At 38.6% G+C, this 19,088-nt stretch overlaps 1 protein-coding gene across 3 annotated transcripts in view; it reads right to left on the bottom strand.

Annotated features, from left to right (window-relative positions):
* Nucleotides 1-12,798, bottom strand: part of Hyal5 (hyaluronoglucosaminidase 5) — a 71,630-nt gene extending 58,832 nt beyond the window's left edge. Inside the window, exons 1-2 of one of the 3 annotated variants that reach the window (XM_006236166.5) lie at nt 12,640-12,783; nt 9,410-9,502 (exon numbers count right to left, since the gene is read on the bottom strand). The gene's annotated coding sequence lies outside the window, so the exon portion shown is untranslated. Of the gene's footprint in view, nt 1-9,409; nt 9,503-12,639 lie in introns of all 3 variants that reach the window. The other 2 variants (XM_017592781.3, NM_001024321.1) reach the window with 2 other exon arrangements.
* Nucleotides 12,799-19,088: the final 6,290 nt, after the last annotated feature.

The raw sequence follows: 19,088 nt of genomic DNA, 5'->3' as shown, positions 1-19,088 counted from the left end.
TAACCAAATTTGCATTTTATTCCTAGGTCAACTGACGAATTATTAGTAATTTGTCATATAACAGACAAGTCTGAGCCAAGAATCAAGAGACTGAGTTGCATGTACTCCAGCATTTAGCATTTATAAAACTCACCACTTCTATCACACATTTAACTTTTTTATTTTAGGAGGAAAATGTGGCTCTCCCTATTGTTACATTGCTAGTATACTTCTATGGGTCACAGAATGAACATTATATCCTTCTTGGTAAAATGCTGTACTTATCATGGCAAATCATCTACTCATCCTCATTGTTAAAAAAAAAAAACCTCAAAAATAATCAAATGAAAGGAAATCTTGCCCTTCATTACTCTCATGTTTTAAACATAAGGAATTATGCCCTCATGTTTAGAGCGTGTGAAGTCTCTAAGGAGTCCATTAAACTCTGTCAGACCTCCCTATGTAAAACGTAGAAAATCTTAATGTAAAGTAAAAGAACAAAGTAATTCATAGCAAGTGTCGACATCAATGACTGAATGACAGTAGGTGGGAGAAAGAAATTGAATAAAAACTTAGGAACACCAAAATGAGACAGACACGGGCATTATCCACTGAAAGACATTTAGGTTGCTTCCATTTCCCGCCTGTTATTAAGAGGGTGGCTTGTGTGACTGTTGAGCAAATATCTGTGAAATAGGCTGTCAAACCCCTTGGTCACATCCCAAAGACTGGCATAGCTGAGTCATATGGTAGATATAGTTTTAGGTTTTTTGTAAGATTCTCTACACTGATATTTTTGAAGATTCTTTATACTGATTTTCAGAGTAGATGGACAAATTGCATCTTTAACAAGAGGGAAGGAGAGGTCCTCTTTTTCATCAGTCTCCAACCCTGCATTTACTATTATTGACCATAGCTATTCTGACTGAGGTGATGTAAAATCATAGACATTTAAGTTCGTATTTTCCTGGAATAATGAGCACTTTTTGAGGTATTTTTCAGCCATTTTTATTTCTTCTATCAAGAACTCTCTAGCCCACATTTTAAGTTGAGTCATTTGTTTCCTTGACCTATTGTTTTTGGATATTTTTGGTATTAATTCTCGGTCAGATGTATAGCTATTAAAAACTCTCTGGGAGTTTATTGTTTCCTTAGCCTTATAGAAGCTTTTCAGTTTTATGAGCTCCGAGTTGTCAAATGTTTGCTCTAATTCTTTGGCAAATGGAATCCTTCACAGAAAGTCCTTCTCTAATCCTGTATCTGGTAGTGTATTGTCTATGTTTTCTTATAGCAGGTTTAGACCTCAATTAAAAGTGAGGTCTTTGATCCACTTGAAACTAATTTTTGTGCAGGGAGATTGACATGGGTCACATGCAGTTCCAAGCTCCAAATTCTCAGAAGTGAGTATATCACATGGGATAACCAGAAAATAACTAAGAAACTATAAAGGGGCCAAAGTAGAGAAGGTGCTTGGGAAGGGAATAGCAGAATGCAAGTGACAGGAAGTGGGAAACTGAATAACAGAGACAGAAGTCCAACTGGTGAGTAAGGAAGATGATCAATGCAATTGAGGGGGGAGGGCAAATAATAACACTAAGATTTTTTGATAAAGCCTCAAGGAATCGCATTATTTCCTATCTACCTAAAATTATATTCTCTCTCATACAGTGAAGCATGTTGTGTGTGTGTGTGGTGTGTGCGTGTGTGTAGGTGTGTAGGAAGTTAAGCCATTGGGTTAATAATGTTCTTCAGAAACAAAATCTCCAGTACCAGATATGAGAAATATCCTTTTGAATGTTTGGTCAAGTTAATCCAAGTGACTGAAATATATATATGTGTGTGTGTGTGTGTGTGTGTGTGTGTGTGTGTGTGTGTGTGTGTGTGTGTAGGTGTGTGTGTGTGTGTGTGTGTGTGTGTGTGTGTGTTATAGATGTAGCTCTTTGTTGCTGCTCATGGCTTGAAATTGGTCCCTAGTGCTGAAGACACTGTGCATGTAGGGCACAGAACTCAAATGATTTGAGCTGGGTCTGACCTAAAGCCTCTTTCATATGGTCTATCTTTCCTGGTTCCAGAAAAATATTCTGCAAGCTGCCAAGAGAGTGTGTCATATCCACCTGCATACTTATGAATTACGACAATTTTGAGCATGGTAAGATATGTACAATATGTGACACTCACATGTGAGAACCAACCAACAGCTGTCTCATTGGATTTAAGATGTACTCAATAAGAGGGAAACCAGGACAGGTATGGGAAACTGACTCAGCTTTCCCAGGGCCTGTGAGGACCTTAGAAAAACCTGCTCCTGCTACTTTCTAGACCAAGATAATTACTATATCTAATCCCTATAGCCACATTTAAGGGTAGCTGTCACACCTCAGCAAAGAAGCTTCTCTTCACAGTAAACGGAGATTGTCACAGACAAGCACATCTGGAGTCAATTCACAGAGATCAACAGATGTGGACAGTTCAGCCCCAGTAAATACATTTGTATCTCTTCTGCTCAAGGGTCATCATGGAAGAGGGGCCATGAAGATCACAACAGAAAATACATGGCTCTTGGATACCAGAAAGTCTTATGTAAAATGTCTTTCCCAAAAATGTCTGAATAAACTAGACTGGAACACTGGCAATATCAATGGATGTGTTAATGAAGAAGAGAAAAATTTCACAGGGTCACACAAAGAACTACAGGACTTTAACTGCTAAGAGAAGGAAAATTTCTCTTTCCCAAGGATTAGTTCCCTTATTAGTTATTCAATACAAAGTGATCAACCTTGAAAACATATGCACACATACAAAGAATTCACCAAACAAAAAACTGACTCACTAGGTTGGATTCATATATATGTGCATACATATATGTGTGTGTGTATATGTGATACACATTAAAGAAATACATTTAAAATATATATTAAATAACATAGACCTCTAAATGTTTTAATTCTTCATATATTAAAGAATATATAGCATATTAAATATATACACAAATATGTAATATTAAATAATTATTTATAATTATATACACATATACATATAAAGCATATATAGAGAGAGAGTAGCATATATATGTATATATATGTGTATATATATATGTGTATATATATATGTGTGTGTGTGTATATATATATATGTGGAGAGAGAGAGAGAGAGAGAGAGAGAGAGAGAGAGAGAGAGACTACCATATATAAAAAGAAGCTACCACCAATTTGAGAGTAGGGTTTATGGGAGGACTTTGAGGGAAAGTAGGTAAAATGACTGCAGGAAGAAAAGGGAACAGATAAAGTAATTCTATTTCAATTAGAAATTTATTTTAAAAATAAAACTAAAATTTAAAAACTTAACTAATTAATCCCAGGTAACAAATGGCCTTATGCTCCCTATCAACTAGGTACAACATGCCTACTTAGGGAAAAAAAGAAACAAAATTCAAAATACTCCCAAATAATAAAACATTTTCAGCACCAACATGAATCCACAGTGGGAAATTTTATACCATGAAAATGTATTCCATGAATTAAAACATTTTTAAGTTCTGTACAAAATTTACATTCAACTTCGTATATATAAAATAACAAAATTTCCTATTTCTTTGGCCCCTTTCCTAAGATATATTCATATGTATATTCAAATAGTCTAAAACTATAAAACGAGATCTGAAGACCTTCCAGTTTCATACATTTCAAGTAGGGATGTGTCACCTGTGTTCTACTATTGTTGGCTTCTAAGTTTTCTTCTTGTTCATCCAATGAGTAAATTTCTCAATACGCACCAGTTAGGTCCTGATACTCCCCAACCCCCAGTGGGACAGTCACCTTCTTCTCTACAACCATCCACTCCACCACTCATGGTGAGAAATGGGCTGGTCTTAGTGTCTTCTCAAGTAATGACAGGTTGATTGCATCCCTTACAAATTATTTTCTTTCAAAATAATTTAGAAGCATAAGAAGGGAACACACTTGAAAACCTTGTTAGATAACTCTCATTCTTTCTGTGAAGAAGTCAGTTGAATACGTACTTGTTTATTAAATTCTTTGAATCAGGCATCACTTGTCTGAGAAATCCCAAAATTATTTTGTAATAAAATTGTAAAGCAATGTATATTCACTTACCAATATAGTAGTTACCATTATGTATTCAAAAATCTCTAAAGTGAGCAACTATATACAGTCACTTCAAGTTAACTGTGACAGTTTAAAACCACGTTGTATCTTGATGGAATTTATGCAGATAATGAGAACCAGTTACACATATAGTGAAGCAACAGATAACGATGCTGCCTTAAATCAGTGGTTCTCACCCTGTGGGGCTCAAGCCTTTTGGGGGTTAAATGATCCTTTCACGGGGGTCACCTAAGAACATTGTATAATACAAACATTTACATTACAATTCATACCAGTAACAAAATTACAGTTATGAAGTAGCAAGGACAATTTTCATTGTTGGGAGTCACCAAACCATGAGACCGGTATTAAAGTGTCACACACAGCATTACAAAGGTTCAGAACTACTGCCTAAATGCTTATTAAAGTAAAATATACAACTGCAAGGTTTGCTACACAACGGCGTGTTAAGAACATGATTAAGCAATTAAATATCAGACCTGTAAACGTTCATTTTTTTCTGACCATCTAAATATTATTGAGCTAATCTCGGATCCAACTATCATATTTTTTTTTCAAATAAAGAGTGAAAGTAAAATAAGATGTAACGGTAAAACTGAATCTTCCAGGGCCAATTTGAAAGAGTTCCTTGCCTTCACTAGGGAAGGAAAAATTATCGCAAAGCTTCCCGCTCTGTCACCGGGATGCTGATCAGGGCTTCTGTTTTATTTTCTGGCAGAGGGATTGGTTATTACTTTTCGGTTTTGGCTTGTTTGTCGGTTTGATTTTATAAGTTGTATTGTGTATATGAGAAATGTACAAGATTTTAAGAGAAAGTGCACACCGTAGAGATAGATCAGAAGAAGGGAGCTGTGGCAGAGGAGACCAAACAAGAGGGAGCGATGCCTTGCATTGGTTTCCGCTGTTTTCACAACAAATCCTTTCTTTCATAATGAGTGCTCTGTTGTAATACACCGTTAGAAATACAGGAAATACAGACAAAATGAAGAAATAGAAACCATCACAGTACTGTGTGGTGATGTTCTTCATCCATGAAACCACCATCTTGATGCCGTTAGGAACTGCAGGCTGCCTTCGTCACTTGCCATTGAAATGATAAACAGAAACGTTAAAGAAACGTTTCAGAAATATTAGTAAGTGCCGAGATACACAAGAGGACATTTTTAGTGACAAAAAGAGTCTAGGGTTTGCGGGCATAGAAAAGAACACGAATGCTGAGCTGAGGCCACTCACAAGGCCTGACCACACTCTCCAGGGCCGTACAGTTTCAAGAACACCTGTACACAGCCAGAATACAGCAAATACAGAGGCGAATGCAGGCAGCAAACCACTGAACTGAGAACGGGGCCCCCGTTGAAGGAATCAGAGAAAGAACTGGAAGAGCTTGAAGGGGCTTGAGACCCCATATGAACAACAATGCCAAGCAACCAGAGCTTCCAGGGACTAAGCCACTACCTAAAGACTGTACATGGACTGACCCTGGGCTCTGACCTCATAGGAAGCAATGAATATCCTAGTAAGAGCACCAGTGGAAGGGGAAGCCCTGGGTCCTGCTAAGACTGAACCCCCAGTGAACGTGATTGTTGCGGGGAGGGCGGTAATGGGGGGAGGATGGGGAGGGGAACACCCATATAGAAGGGGAGTGGGAGGGGCTAGGGGGATGTTGGCCCGGAAACCGGGAAAGGGAATAACATTCGAAATGTAAGTAAGAAATACTCAAGTTAATAAAAAAAAAAAAAAAAAAGAACACCTGTACATGATAAAGGCATAATCACAGGTCTGACAAAATAGCACCTAGACCTTGGAAGCGTCACAGCGTCACAGGGAATTTTTACTGCATCTGACTCATACCCACAAACATCGACTCATTCCTTAAAATGAAAAAAAGCAAAAATAAAAATCCACGTGAGAGTAGACTCCAGTATTTTGTCCTTAGACTATAATGACACTGGGCACAGAGTTCTAAAGCCTCCTTTATTTCAACACAAAGATAGATACGTTCCTCCAGTTAAGCATTACAGTTTCAGACCAGCTTGTAGAGAAACAAGATTAAAAGGACAAGAAAAATGGCTCTTACAGAAGACCTGAGTTCAGTTCCCAGAACTAATGTGTGGCTCACAACTGCCTGCCACTTCAGGTTCAGGGGATCAAACACTCTCTTCTGACCTCCATGGGCTGCACTCTCATACACACACACACACACACACACACACACACACACACACACACACACAAACACGTGCTTGTACATTCATAATAAATTCAAAATAAATCATTTCTTAAAGATAAGCAGGAAAAGTGCAAGTTGTTTTGAAAACAAGGATATTTCTTAACAATTTTTTTCTTGAAACATCTTTTTTTAGATAATTTGACAAGAATTCACAAACTTGACTCAACAAGAAAAGTTAGTATAATGCTACATTTCTACTGTCTTCTCTAGTTGACTTCTTATCCTTCTTCCTCATCGGTGGCACCTTGTACCTTTGACTTAACTTTCTGAATGTTGTCCCAAGTGTGTTTGGAAAGCCTAAATGTCCTCAAAGCCCAAGATGTAGTTCTCCATCTACCACAGACAACTAGATGGCAGAAGCGCTACTCACACAACCAAAGGTATCACAGGAAAAGAAGATGCGGCAATTACAGACACAGAGCTTGATAATCATTGTCCCCAACCACAGCTGTTTTTTCTCTATTAGATCACAGTAGAGAAAGAAAAGTAGGCAACTTACTACCGAAATAAGTAAGTTTTCCTCTAGTGTCTCTGTAGGTCAAAAGTGCTTCCAGTCTATTGGTTATGTCCTAAGGATAAGGCAGCCCTTTGACCAAAGAAAGAATGTTTTGCAATGTTTCTTTACGATAGGGCAGAAAGACCAGTATTGCTGTGCGTGGCATGTGAGTCGCTGTTTGTGTTTGGTGGCAGGGAAGATTAGCAAGAATGAGACATTAACAAAAGAATGTTGTAAATTTTTTTTTATTAATGTTTGAAATGAGTTCCAGGGTCCAATGGTAAAGGCAGCTCCCATTGGCTGCCTTTTTGACTGCTAAGCGTTTTAAGTTACTGACAGATAAATGTCTGCATTTTATTACAGTGGGCCTTAAAAAAACAATCAGCATTTACTGTGTAAGCAAATGTAATTTCTGTTTTACAATATTAGAATGGGTGTTTTCAAAATGTCAAGGAAAGTATTGCTTGGCTTGTCATTATTGGAAAAGAACCATATTTTGGATCCTTCCCCCTTTCATTGAGGTGGTGCCGTAGGTCCATAGCAGTGGCCAGAGATATGTGTTGAGAGTTCCAGCACAAAATACTGTTACACAGAGAAACACTGTCTTTATACCATCAGCCCTCACAATAAGTGTTCTGCTCAAATTCTCTCTTTTCACCTGATGAGATGCTTCAAATAGCCTCTGAGGAGAGAGGAAACCTTCCCTTCCCGTGTCTGCAGAATATTTCCTGTCTTTCACTTGCACCAAATAACTCTTCCTTTTCTCTCATCTCAATGGTTTTTACCTCACATCAAAGAACATGCACATTTCTTGCTTGAAATCTTAATCATTATGTCGAAATTAGTCTATGGGGGGGGGGCTATTACAATGAAGTATGACAGCTTGGAACCTAGAGAGATATTTCAACAGTTAAAGCACGTCCTACACCTCTGAAACACCTGATTTCAGTTCTGGGCACCTTGTGATCTCATGACCAGCAGTCCACAGGCTCCTACACCCTTTCTGGACTCCACAGGCACCAGCACATGTGTTGTATACATTCACAAACACACATATATACATGCAAATAAATCTTAAAAATTATAGACTCAAGTGAGAAGAACAAGAGAACTTTTATCTTGCACCAAGATTAAGGTGCAAGCCACTCTCACATGACAGTAGGAGCAAGCAAGCTCTCTGTGACCTGGCTTATACGGTGTTACTCAGCCCATCTATAAGAGTTCTGGGTTCATAGTTATCACTTAACCAATTGCAACCATACCTAAACATCTCCTTGAGGGTTAAGTTTCAGCAGATACATACATACATACATACATACATACATACATACATATGTACATACATTTATATGTATACATGGGGGTGGGATATAAGCTTTTATACCAACATCTTAAATATTAATAGATTTAAATTTACATAAGCAATATTATATCCTTAACAATTGTTTTTGGTCTTAGACATAAACGTGCTTCTTAGAAGCTACAACCTTAGAAGAGATCTTAAAGAAAATGTATACTAACCTAATCCTATATTTTAATAACTGTCCCAGCCGCCAACCTTTTCCCATCACTAATGGTATGCTGTGAGACAATATTAGAATGCTCGTGTCATAAAATGGAATGAGAAATACTTACTGGTGATGCCAGTGTAGATGAGACTGTAGCAAAAAAAAAAAAAATAGAACAAATGCTATTTAACATTTGGAATTATAAACACGAATGTATGTGGTTAGATTAGGCTTTATCTCTAGGAAAATGTGAGGTTTGTGAATTCCTAGGTCAAGACACAAAAGCATGTTTGCCACAAATCTGAATTTAGAGCAGTGATTCTCAGCCTCACTAATGCTGTGACCCTTTAATACAGTTCCTTGTGTTGTTCCCCACAACTGTACAATGACTTCATTGCTACTTCATAACCTTAATTTTGCTACTGTTGTGAATCGTAATGTGAATCTCCCATACGCTGCACCATCTGCTAGGCGACCTCAGAGGTGTGTGTTGCAACACACAGGTTGAGAACTTCTACTTTAGAGACTGCAGAGCTGTTAAAGTTGACAGCAGCACAATCCAAAGCAAGAGCGAGGGGCAGTGAGAAAAGAGAGAAGACACAGCGTGTTATCTAAAAAATTAAAATTAAAAAAATTTAAAAACCCCACTTTGAAAGAGCTAGGGCTCTTGACTGACAGCTGGGTCCAGACCCATCAATTCAGATGGAATTCGAAAACTGCAGGTAGCTTTGTCTGTGCTTTTGACCAACTAACTGGCTGTCCACCAAGTTTCCCACAGCCTTTTCCTTGGGTTTTGTTCATTTTCATAAACAATTTCCAGGACTCGAAGAAATAAGCTTAACAGTCAGCCATATAAATGCTACAGAGGACAGAAGACAATATGGAGTGAGGGGTGGGTGGGGCAATCAGAGCTTCACCCTCTCTGTGTAAATCTTCATCCAAAACTTTCTGCATGAAACCTCCAAAAGTTTGTCCTTTCTGATTTCAGGGGGGGACTCCATTGCATTGGCTTCATAGAACCATTGACTAATATGTCAAAATAAAATTATACAAGCAGAGTACATCCTGATACCTGTGATCCAAGAGAGAAATTCCAAGCCAAGTCTGTTGTTCTTTGGCCTCATTGTACACAGTTCCAACATGCACTGCGCCACGCAAGCAATGTCTGGAAAAAACGAGTCTTATGACCTCTTATCAGACATAGGAAGTCAAAGAATTTATGGACAATTTCAAGGACAAAGTTCAGGGCAGTTAAAGTTTCTATGGCATGCCTTGGAGAAGAGAAAAATTCTCAAATCAAGGAGGAAACTGTGAATCCGGACCTATAGATGAGAACCCAATTTATATATTATAAAATATTAGTTGAATAATAATGTTTGTGTATTAAGTGCAAAAGACATACTGTTAGTGTAGAATGTAGAATGGATTCAAAACACTTTGATAGACAAAGTCTTCATGGTCCAACACACATTTTTGAGTTATAAAAGTGGCCATGTTCTAATTAGTTGGCCAAAGGCAAATTACTTCTTCTCTTTAACTTGTTCTTTCAATAACCAGAATAAAACTCTTACCTGCCTTAGTGCTTAGTACCTGAATAATATCTGTAAAAACTACAGATTTAACTACCAACCAAATGTTCTAGGTTAGGACTGACAGGTAACTGAGACCAAATGTTAATGCCGCCTTGCCCAGATATTCAACTTCATTATACTTTGGAGCTTTTCTTTGTTTAATTGTAAGACATGAGTGATTGATAACTAGCACAAAGGTTTCTTTGTGACAGTGCAGGAAAATAGTATACACAAAATACTTAGGCATCACACTTCTGGAGGCGTTCAAAACATACCTTAAAACAATGCTTGCTACTTTAGAGGAACTAAAGTCTCTTTTAAAGGACTGAGCAAAAGCAGACAAGGAACAGACTCTCTGACCTCCCCCTGGAGTTGATGCTTCTCATGGGCTGACAGACAGATTCTCTGACCTCCCACAGGAGATGATGCTCTGGTGTGCTGAGGGACGGGCTCTCTGTCTGCCCCCCAGGAGATAATACTTCTCATGTGATGAGTACCCTCCCCTGTACATGAAAGAGAAGAAAATCCTATAACTGTTGACTGCAAGCAGAAGCTAAAATGAATTTGTGCAATCAAACCTTCGTCAGGTTCTTGTCAGATAGCTTTACCCACATATATCCCAGGGCTTTTCTGTAAGTCACTTCCTCAAGAAACTTTTCCTCTGCCTTGTTAATTTTTCATAAACATTTTTGTTTAAAATGTATGTTGAGATCTTGGCTACAGTTTTTTTTTCTTTGAATTTCTCCTGGGCACATAAAAATTCTAAATAAAGTTTGTTTGTTTTTCACTTATCTACCTATGAGATCAATGTCTTGGCCCAAGTCACAGAACTTCAGAGGTAAGTGATTTCACCAGGATGAAGCATCATTGGTCAGAGTAGTCTACTTACTCCTAAAGGTACAGCTGACATCTTGAAGATGTCGGTGTCAGCCAATGGCAAGAAATTTTTATGTAAGCCTCCCAAATATCCACCTATGACGTGTAGACAATTAAATTTAAGCTATCGCTTAGAACGTGCCCACTGGCAAACAAGGAGACTGCACCAATTCACTACTCCATATAGGATTTTGGAGTCTGCCGTGCTCATAATAGTATTTGAAACCTAGGGGGTTTTAATTTTTCTGATAGCCCTATTGGCAATGGGCATGTACTACTATTATTATTATACTATAAATATAAATATTTCAAATTATCCCTTCTCTTTCCTAAGGTCACAATTTATCCACCATCAAGCTTGTACCTGGGAAAATGAAAAGTCTTTAAATAAAAGAACTGACAAAAAGTCATTGTTGTATGTAGCTAGCAGTTGACCCCTTGTTTCCTTCCTCCGCCCAGTTTGCAAGCTTACTTTTCCTGATTAATATTATTTACATTTGGGGATATCTGGGGAAAAAATACATAAGATGGTCAAACAGTTGGCAGACAGTTTATACCCTGTGCCAGAAAATCAACTTGTTATCTATTTGGTTTGACTCATGGGTCTGCATTATGTCTCACTGGATAAGATACACATACAAGCAAATGATGGTTAAGGAACTAAAACGTAATTGATTCTGCTCCAGTATTCACTTTTTGGCCAAATTCTTTGCTGTTTCACTAAGTATAATAAACTTTCAGAAGGAAACCATCCTGCTCCTATGAGATGTCAGAGTACCCTGACATTCCATATGATCATATACGCATCTACCTCCTGCATTGGGATACTGACACCGTTAAGTTATTCCCTGCATGAGCAGTGGATGGGCTGAATATAACCCAAGTATTCATGCTCACACTGTGATAGTGACAAAGATGTTAGTAACAGACTATTCTGTTACTAAATAGTTATACTTGAAGTGTTACACTATTTTGTACAAAACAGTTATACTCAAAATAATATAACTGATGGTTGAGGTTTGGTCTTGCTGTGTATTGTAATGCTGAGTTTGAGCCCCCAAGACCTAGATTCTGCACATAAACTCAAGTGACTCTGCCCCCAAGTTGTTTCTGATTGATAAATAAAGATGCCCACAGTCAACAGGTGGGCAGAACGGACACGTGTGGGGTTTACTTATCCTGGGCTTGAGGTTAGGACCATGAGAAGAAGGAGGTGGAGAAGGAAGAAGAAGTTGCCATAGGTGAGGTGAGTCATTAAAATGTGGCCCTGGGGGCTGCCAGTTGGAGTTAAAAGCAGCCCAGAAGAAACATAGTATGAAATAACTTGAGGTTATCAATAGGAAAGTAGAATCCAATAGCATAGAGGGTAGATATCTGGCCAGTGCTTGTGCTCTTTAAGGTTTATTGTAAATATAAAGGCTGTGTATGCTTTTTATCCAGAAACTAAATGGTCAAAGGAAAGGTAGAAACCTCAGTTCTGGATTAAAATTTTCAACAACTGATAACATCCTTAATAATCATAAACATAAAAATTTAAGAATGCTTATGGGGAAGAATTCCAGTCATGAAGTGGACTTAACCAAAATGGGCCTTTATGAAAATGAAAACTTCTGTTACGAAGCAGAAATAGTCTGGGGGACTTTACACTTAGCAGCATCTCCAAATCTTCCATCCCAGATTGAACAGACTTCCCAGGCATTTGAGTGAACAATTAGATGCCAAGATTTGCGCTATATAGGAACTAGTTAGTGTATTTGGGGCATATGATATGTGAATAAAGTATATACTTTCCATCACTTTCAACCAAGAAGTCAAGCAGATATGAAGGAGCTTAGGAAATACCGTGCACTGTTACCTTGCTGGAAAGGACCTTATGCAGAACTCCTCACCACCTGCCCTTTCATTATAGTAAAAGATACTCCTCCTACGTTCATGTGAACCATGGCCTAGCTAGAGTCTCCGGCATACCCAGACCAGATGGAATGCCATCTCCACAGGTGACCTCATAGAAAGGATTTCAGAATCAGCTCAAGGTCCTGGAAGCATATGACATCACAAAGTAGACAGATTTTTCTAAGACAACACATCAAGAAACTACTTCCTTCTCTATTTTGTCTCTTTTAGACTCGGCCTTCCTTGAGAAAGAAAATGTTTTTCTAAGACAAATCATCTCCTTTCTTCCTCTCCCCTTAATCTATTCTGCTCAACTTCTGATCTTGGATCGGCTTTGTTTCAAACTTAGTTTTCCCATCAGCCTGACAGTTGTCTTAAGGGAAGCACAATTTTTATTCTGCCATACAACAGTCGTCTAGACTTTTGTTATGTTACATGATCAGTCCAATCTAGCTGGTATCAAAAAGCTGAACTACAGTAGTCTCTACCAATATGATCACCAAGTAAACTCATGGAAGCAGATGGATGAAGGGATGGTATCTATGACCAGACAGGAAGATCTTATAGAATGTTTCTTGCTTATGGTCCAAATTTGTCACCTGGCAGATATAACTACTTAACACAGAAGAACATGTACAAGTCACTGTATCAAAACACTGTTTTACTCTGGAATATAGGACATGAAGTATCTATTTTATACATGTGAATGGAAGACGCTAGCACTATCCATCTGACAATTGAGATACAAACATTTTATTGGGCTGACATACTCAAAAGGTTGGAAGATAAATTTATTGAATTTGGCCAGTGTGCTTACATTTGCCTTTTTTCAATGCACTTTCTCCTAATGTCCACCCTTCCCTTTGCATAGCTCTTACTACTGTAAACAGATTCTTTTTGCCTGGCATTAATTCGGCTTTACCTTTAAGAGAACTTACACTAAAGTTTTAGAGGAAATGAAGGGCTTTAGAACACTTCACCACAGATTATGCCGTTTCGGTGTATTAGGCATTGTATGAGTCAGGATTCTCTAGAGTCACAGAACTTATGGAATGTCTATATATATATTAAGGGAAATTATTAGAATGACTTATAATCTGTCATCTAACTAACCTAACACTGGGCAACGGTGATTGGAAAGTCCAAGAATCATGCTCAGTCCCATGAGGCTGGATGTTTCAGCTGGTCCTCAGTAGCATAAGCCAGAATTCTGAAGTAGGTTCTAACAGATGTGCTGGCAAGTAAGTGCAAGCAGGCTAAGAGGATCAAACACTTCCTTTTCCCATTGTCCATTTGGAGGCCTCCAACAGAAGATATGAACCAGATTAAAGGTGTGTACCACCACACCTGGGTTAGGAACTTGCACCACTTGAACTCATAGATCTGCTTGCCTCTGTCTCCGGGAATAAAGGCATGTAATATCCTTGCCTGGGTCTATGTTCTTCATGGCCACTATGCCTCAAGATCTGAATCACAGATGTGTGTTCCATATCTAGATTGTAGTTCATTCCAGATCTAGTCAAAATGATAGGCCAGAACAGCCATCACAGGTATTTTGAGCTAATGATGTGATGACAAAGGAACAATAAATGTGGGAAGGACTCCCCGACAAACCAAATTCCTCCCATATGGAAGAACATTCCTGAGAGACAGAGAAGAGACTTGACACTTGAAGCATTGACTAAAATGGATCAGTTAAACAAGCCTAGCAATCTGACTCACATGCTTTCTTTCATTTCCACTATACATTTTACTTTCTCAAAAAGTCCTATATTCTACAAGCTAAAACTCCCATTTCCCTTTGTATTTTCAGTTCTAAACTGTGGAACTCTCTGGGAAATTCATGATACAAGAGAACAAGTCTGATGATGCTTTCTACTTTAAAGAAGAGTCGCAGGAACCAAACTTTGTGATCCAGAAAGATGACCTGCAAAAAAGGTACATCAGGCTGACTCAGCCTCTCTGTGAACTGCATTCTTTTGCTTCCACTTAACTACTAAGAGAGAGCAGGAAAGAAAACATCCTATTTAAGATCAGCCTTTAAGTTGCCTCCCTTTAATCCAATATTATCAATCAGAATCCTGCTCTCCAATAATAATAGTATTCTGACCAGAGAAATGCAATCTATCAAACAATCCTTTGAATTAGGTTACTAGAATAAGTTATATGCAAGTAAGTAGCATTTAAATGAAATAGTAACAAAACATATGATTAATATAGAATCCACATGGATACAGAAAATGTGGTACATCTACACAATGGAATATTACTCAGCTATCAAAAACAATGACTTTATGAAATTCGTAGGCAAATGGTTGGAACTGGAAAATATCATCCTGAGTGAGGTAACCCAATCACAGAAAAACACACATGGTATGCACTCATTGATAAGTGGCTATTAGCCCAAATGCTTGAATTACCCTAGATGCCTAGAACAAATGAAACTCAAGACGGATGATCAAAATGTGAATGCTTCACTCCTTCTCTAAAAGGGGAACAAGAATACCCTTGGCAGGGAAGAGAGAGGCAAAGATTAAAACAGAGACTGAAGGAACACCCATTCAGAGCCTGCCCCACATGTGGCCCATACATATACAGCCACCCAGTTAGACAAGATGGATGAAGCAAAGAAGTGCAGACCGACAGGAGCCGGATGTAGATCGCTCCTGAGAGACACAGCCAGAATACAGCAAATACAGAGGCAAATGCCAGCAGTAAACCACTGAACTGAGAATAGGACCCCCGTTGAAGGAATCAGAGAAAGAACTGGAAGAGCTTGAAGGGGCTCGAGACCCCTTATGAACAACAATGCCAAGCAACCAGAGCTTCCAGGGACTAAGCCACTACCTAAAGACTGAAAGATAAAAGTTTTAAAGTTGCCCCTCTAGACACAAAGTTTAGAGCAGAAAAAAAAATAGGTTAGGCCCCAGAATTGTATGTTCCAAAAAGCCTCTCCTAGGGCTATAGAATGGATAATTACATTGGCCAGCTCAACAGCTTTCTCCCAGAAACTAACTAGCTGACCATAAATCTTAGAGAACAATCTTGAGAAGCAGGAAACAACTTCTCCTAGGAACTAGCGGACCATGAAGTTAAACAATCTGAGAAGTAGGAGACAGCTTCTCCTAGAAAGCAATCTTGGGAGACAGAGAGTCCTTCCTTGTGATTTTTCACTGTTATTCTATGACGCCATCCCTGCCCCCTCGGGTTGTGGTTTCTCCCTTTAAATACCTCTTCTCCCAGCCTCTCGGGGTCGAACTCCACTGTCCCTGCGTGGGATACGAGTCTCGACACCAGTGCACTGGTTACTATTGATAAACCTCATGTGATTACAACAAGGACGATCTTGTGTGAGTTCTTGGGGGGTCACGTCATCCCGAGACTTGAGTGAGGGTCTCCCCACTCCGGGGGTCTTTCAAGAGTATACATGGACTGACCCTGGACTCTGACCTCATAGGTAGCAATGAATAGCCTAGTAAGAGCACCAGTGGAAGGGGAAGCCCTGGGTCCTGCTAAGACTGAACCCCCAGTGAACTAGATTGTTGGGGGGAGGGCGGCAATGGGGGGAGGATGGGGAGGGGAACACCCATAAAGAAGGGGGGGGTTAGGGGGATGTTTGCCCGGAAACCGGGAAAGGGAATAACACTCGAAATGTAAATAAGAAATACTCAAGTTAATAAAAAAAAAAAATATATATATATATATATATATATATAATCCACATACTTTAGCCAAACAAGATGATTGTGCTTCTTTTTCACAAAATCGGAAGTGTAGTTGTCAAAAATCAAAGCAATGATATAGGATTACTCATCAGTGCTAACTGCAGGCCATCTCTTTGGGCTATTGGTGTGTTTCTTGTATCTATAAGATATGAGCAATCGTCAATACATACTATTGCAGGATAGAGTGGAAATGTGTGGCAGATACTCTACAAAAGGAAAATGCACTAAAACTTCCACCCACAATGCCACTAGAAATACGTAACAGCAGATTCTCTCTGCAAACATTTATGGATGGGGAGTCCAGGCAGCAGAGTTTGTCTCATCACCAAAGCCAAGGAAAAGTAGAACACTGTCAGGAGTCTCACCTGAGACAAAGCAGAGACTTGTTGCTAGAGCAAAAGGAAACAAGAATCTGGGTAAGGAATGATCAGAGGAGTCTCAAGCACAGGGGGGGGGTGGGGCGGGAGAACATTGAATCTGAGAAAACAGCTGCAAAACAACCTGTGAATATTTCTGGGATTGAGCATTGTTCTGCTTTTGAATGTTTGATGAGTTTACACCAAGAATGAGATTGGGGGCTGGAGAAAAGGCCTTCATAAGACCTACTCTTTGCTCAAAAAAACAAATATAGTGAAGTTATAAAATATGGAAAAATATCGCAAAGCAGAGAGATTGATAACTCTAAAGGTTTAAAAAGAAACTTCAAAGGGAACAGACTCCATAGTAAACAGAATTATAAGGCAGGCAATTCCCTGGAAGTTGCCTCTAGTTAGTACTTTGGCTATTTGATTAATGTTATGGTTGACAGAACAGATATTGTTATTTAGTTGTAAATATTAATACAGGAATTCTTTCAATACTATTTTATTGAAATATTACTAACAAAAGTGTAATTCTATCGAATCTCTAAAAACAGATTTTCTATATGTGCTATAAAACCATCTAAGAATTTTCAGCAAAAGTAGGCTAAAATGATTATTGAAATCATTTTTCCAAGTGAGAAAATAAACATTAGATAAAACTTCAGTATTTTTCCTCCCAATCCAACTAGGAAATCCAGGTCTGGCCACCTCTTTGAGTTAATGTAGTTACAAACATAACAAATTGAAACCAACATAAGATGTTTCAGACTAAATGGTTTGTCTTGTACAAAATGTAGATAACGGAAATCTTGTCACTGGTACAAATAATCAAAAAACTTTGGGGTTAGCGTCTCACTTGCTTGGGCAGGGGACAGGGGAGAAGACTTAAGCCCATAGTCTAGATATCTACAAAGATATCAATTTAGTTAGACTTCAATGTGGAGCTCTTTCAATTTCTATTCAACAATATGTTTCTACTAGCTATATAATAAGAGGTCTGAGTGAGACAATCACATAATATTTTGTGGTTTAAGTCACCCACTTATGATCAGAAAAATAGAAGTCTACATTCATGCACACAAACCTTTCCTTCAGTTGGGCTCAAAAATCAGAACAAGACCTTTATATTGAGACCAATATTTTATATAATCAAATGTAAATTTCAAGGTTGGGTAAATGGGTCAGTGGGTAAAAAACTGTTTGGTACATGAATGTGAAGACTTGAGTATCGACCACAAACACTAGCTTAAAGGACAGGTTTAATAGTGCACACTTCTAATTCCAGAACTGGGAGATGGAGACAAGAAAATCCTGGGAGTCTAGATAAAATGGAGTGTTCAGGGTTCAAGGGAGATGTTCCCTTAAACACTGAGATATAGAATAAGATAACTGGATGCCAATCTGTGTCCCCTATATATGCCTCCTAACCATGCCTGTGTACCCAGACACCCACACTTAGACACATGAAAACACACACACACACACACACACACACACACACACACACACACACACACATACACCTACACGGGGAGGTAGAGAGAGACAAAGAAAAGGTAAATTTTATTTATTAACAGTGATATCTTATTTCCTGGTTATCTAGTTATTGTAGCCAATGGACTGATGGATAAAGTATAGTAGGTCACACTTGTTCTATAATTTATCAGAGAAATTGATGATGAATAATTAAAATACTGCACTAGATGGTGTTGCATGCCTTAATCCCAGCACTCAGGAGGCAGAGGAAGCAGATCTCTGAGTTCAAAGCCAGCCTGGTCTATAGTAAAAGATTCTGGACAGGCAGGGATACACAGAAAAACTTTGTTTCAAAAAAAAGGAGACTAACAAAAAACTAAAATACTTTATACATTTTGTCTTATAAAATACAATGAGGAAACAGTGCAAATGGCATCAGTAGTCATTCTAAAATCTGTTGGATAATCACTAAGTTTCAACATTTCCTCTTTGCTCCTCTTTCTCCTCTTCCTTTCCCTTCTTTCCCTTTCTCCCCAGGTTATGCTCCTTCCACATTTTTATGAATATCAAAATGCTTTATTTTTATTGGATATTTCTTTATTTGCATTTCAAATGTTATTCGCTTTCCCAGTTTCCTGTCCATAAGTCCCCTATCCCCTCCCCTCCCACTTCTTACATAAAGGTGTTCCCCTCCCCACCCACCACCCTTAACACTCCCCACCCGACATTCCCTTACACTGGAGGTCCAACCTTGGCAGAACCAAGGGCTTCTCCTTCTATTGGTGCCCAACAAGGACATATGCAGTTGGAGCCATGGGTCAGCCCATGTATAGTCTTTGGGTAGTGGT

This window comes from Rattus norvegicus, chromosome 4 (assembly GCF_036323735.1).
Source record: "Rattus norvegicus strain BN/NHsdMcwi chromosome 4, GRCr8, whole genome shotgun sequence".
Taxonomy (NCBI): Eukaryota; Metazoa; Chordata; class Mammalia; order Rodentia; family Muridae; genus Rattus; species Rattus norvegicus.
This window is presented reverse-complemented; position numbering and strand designations above follow the sequence as displayed.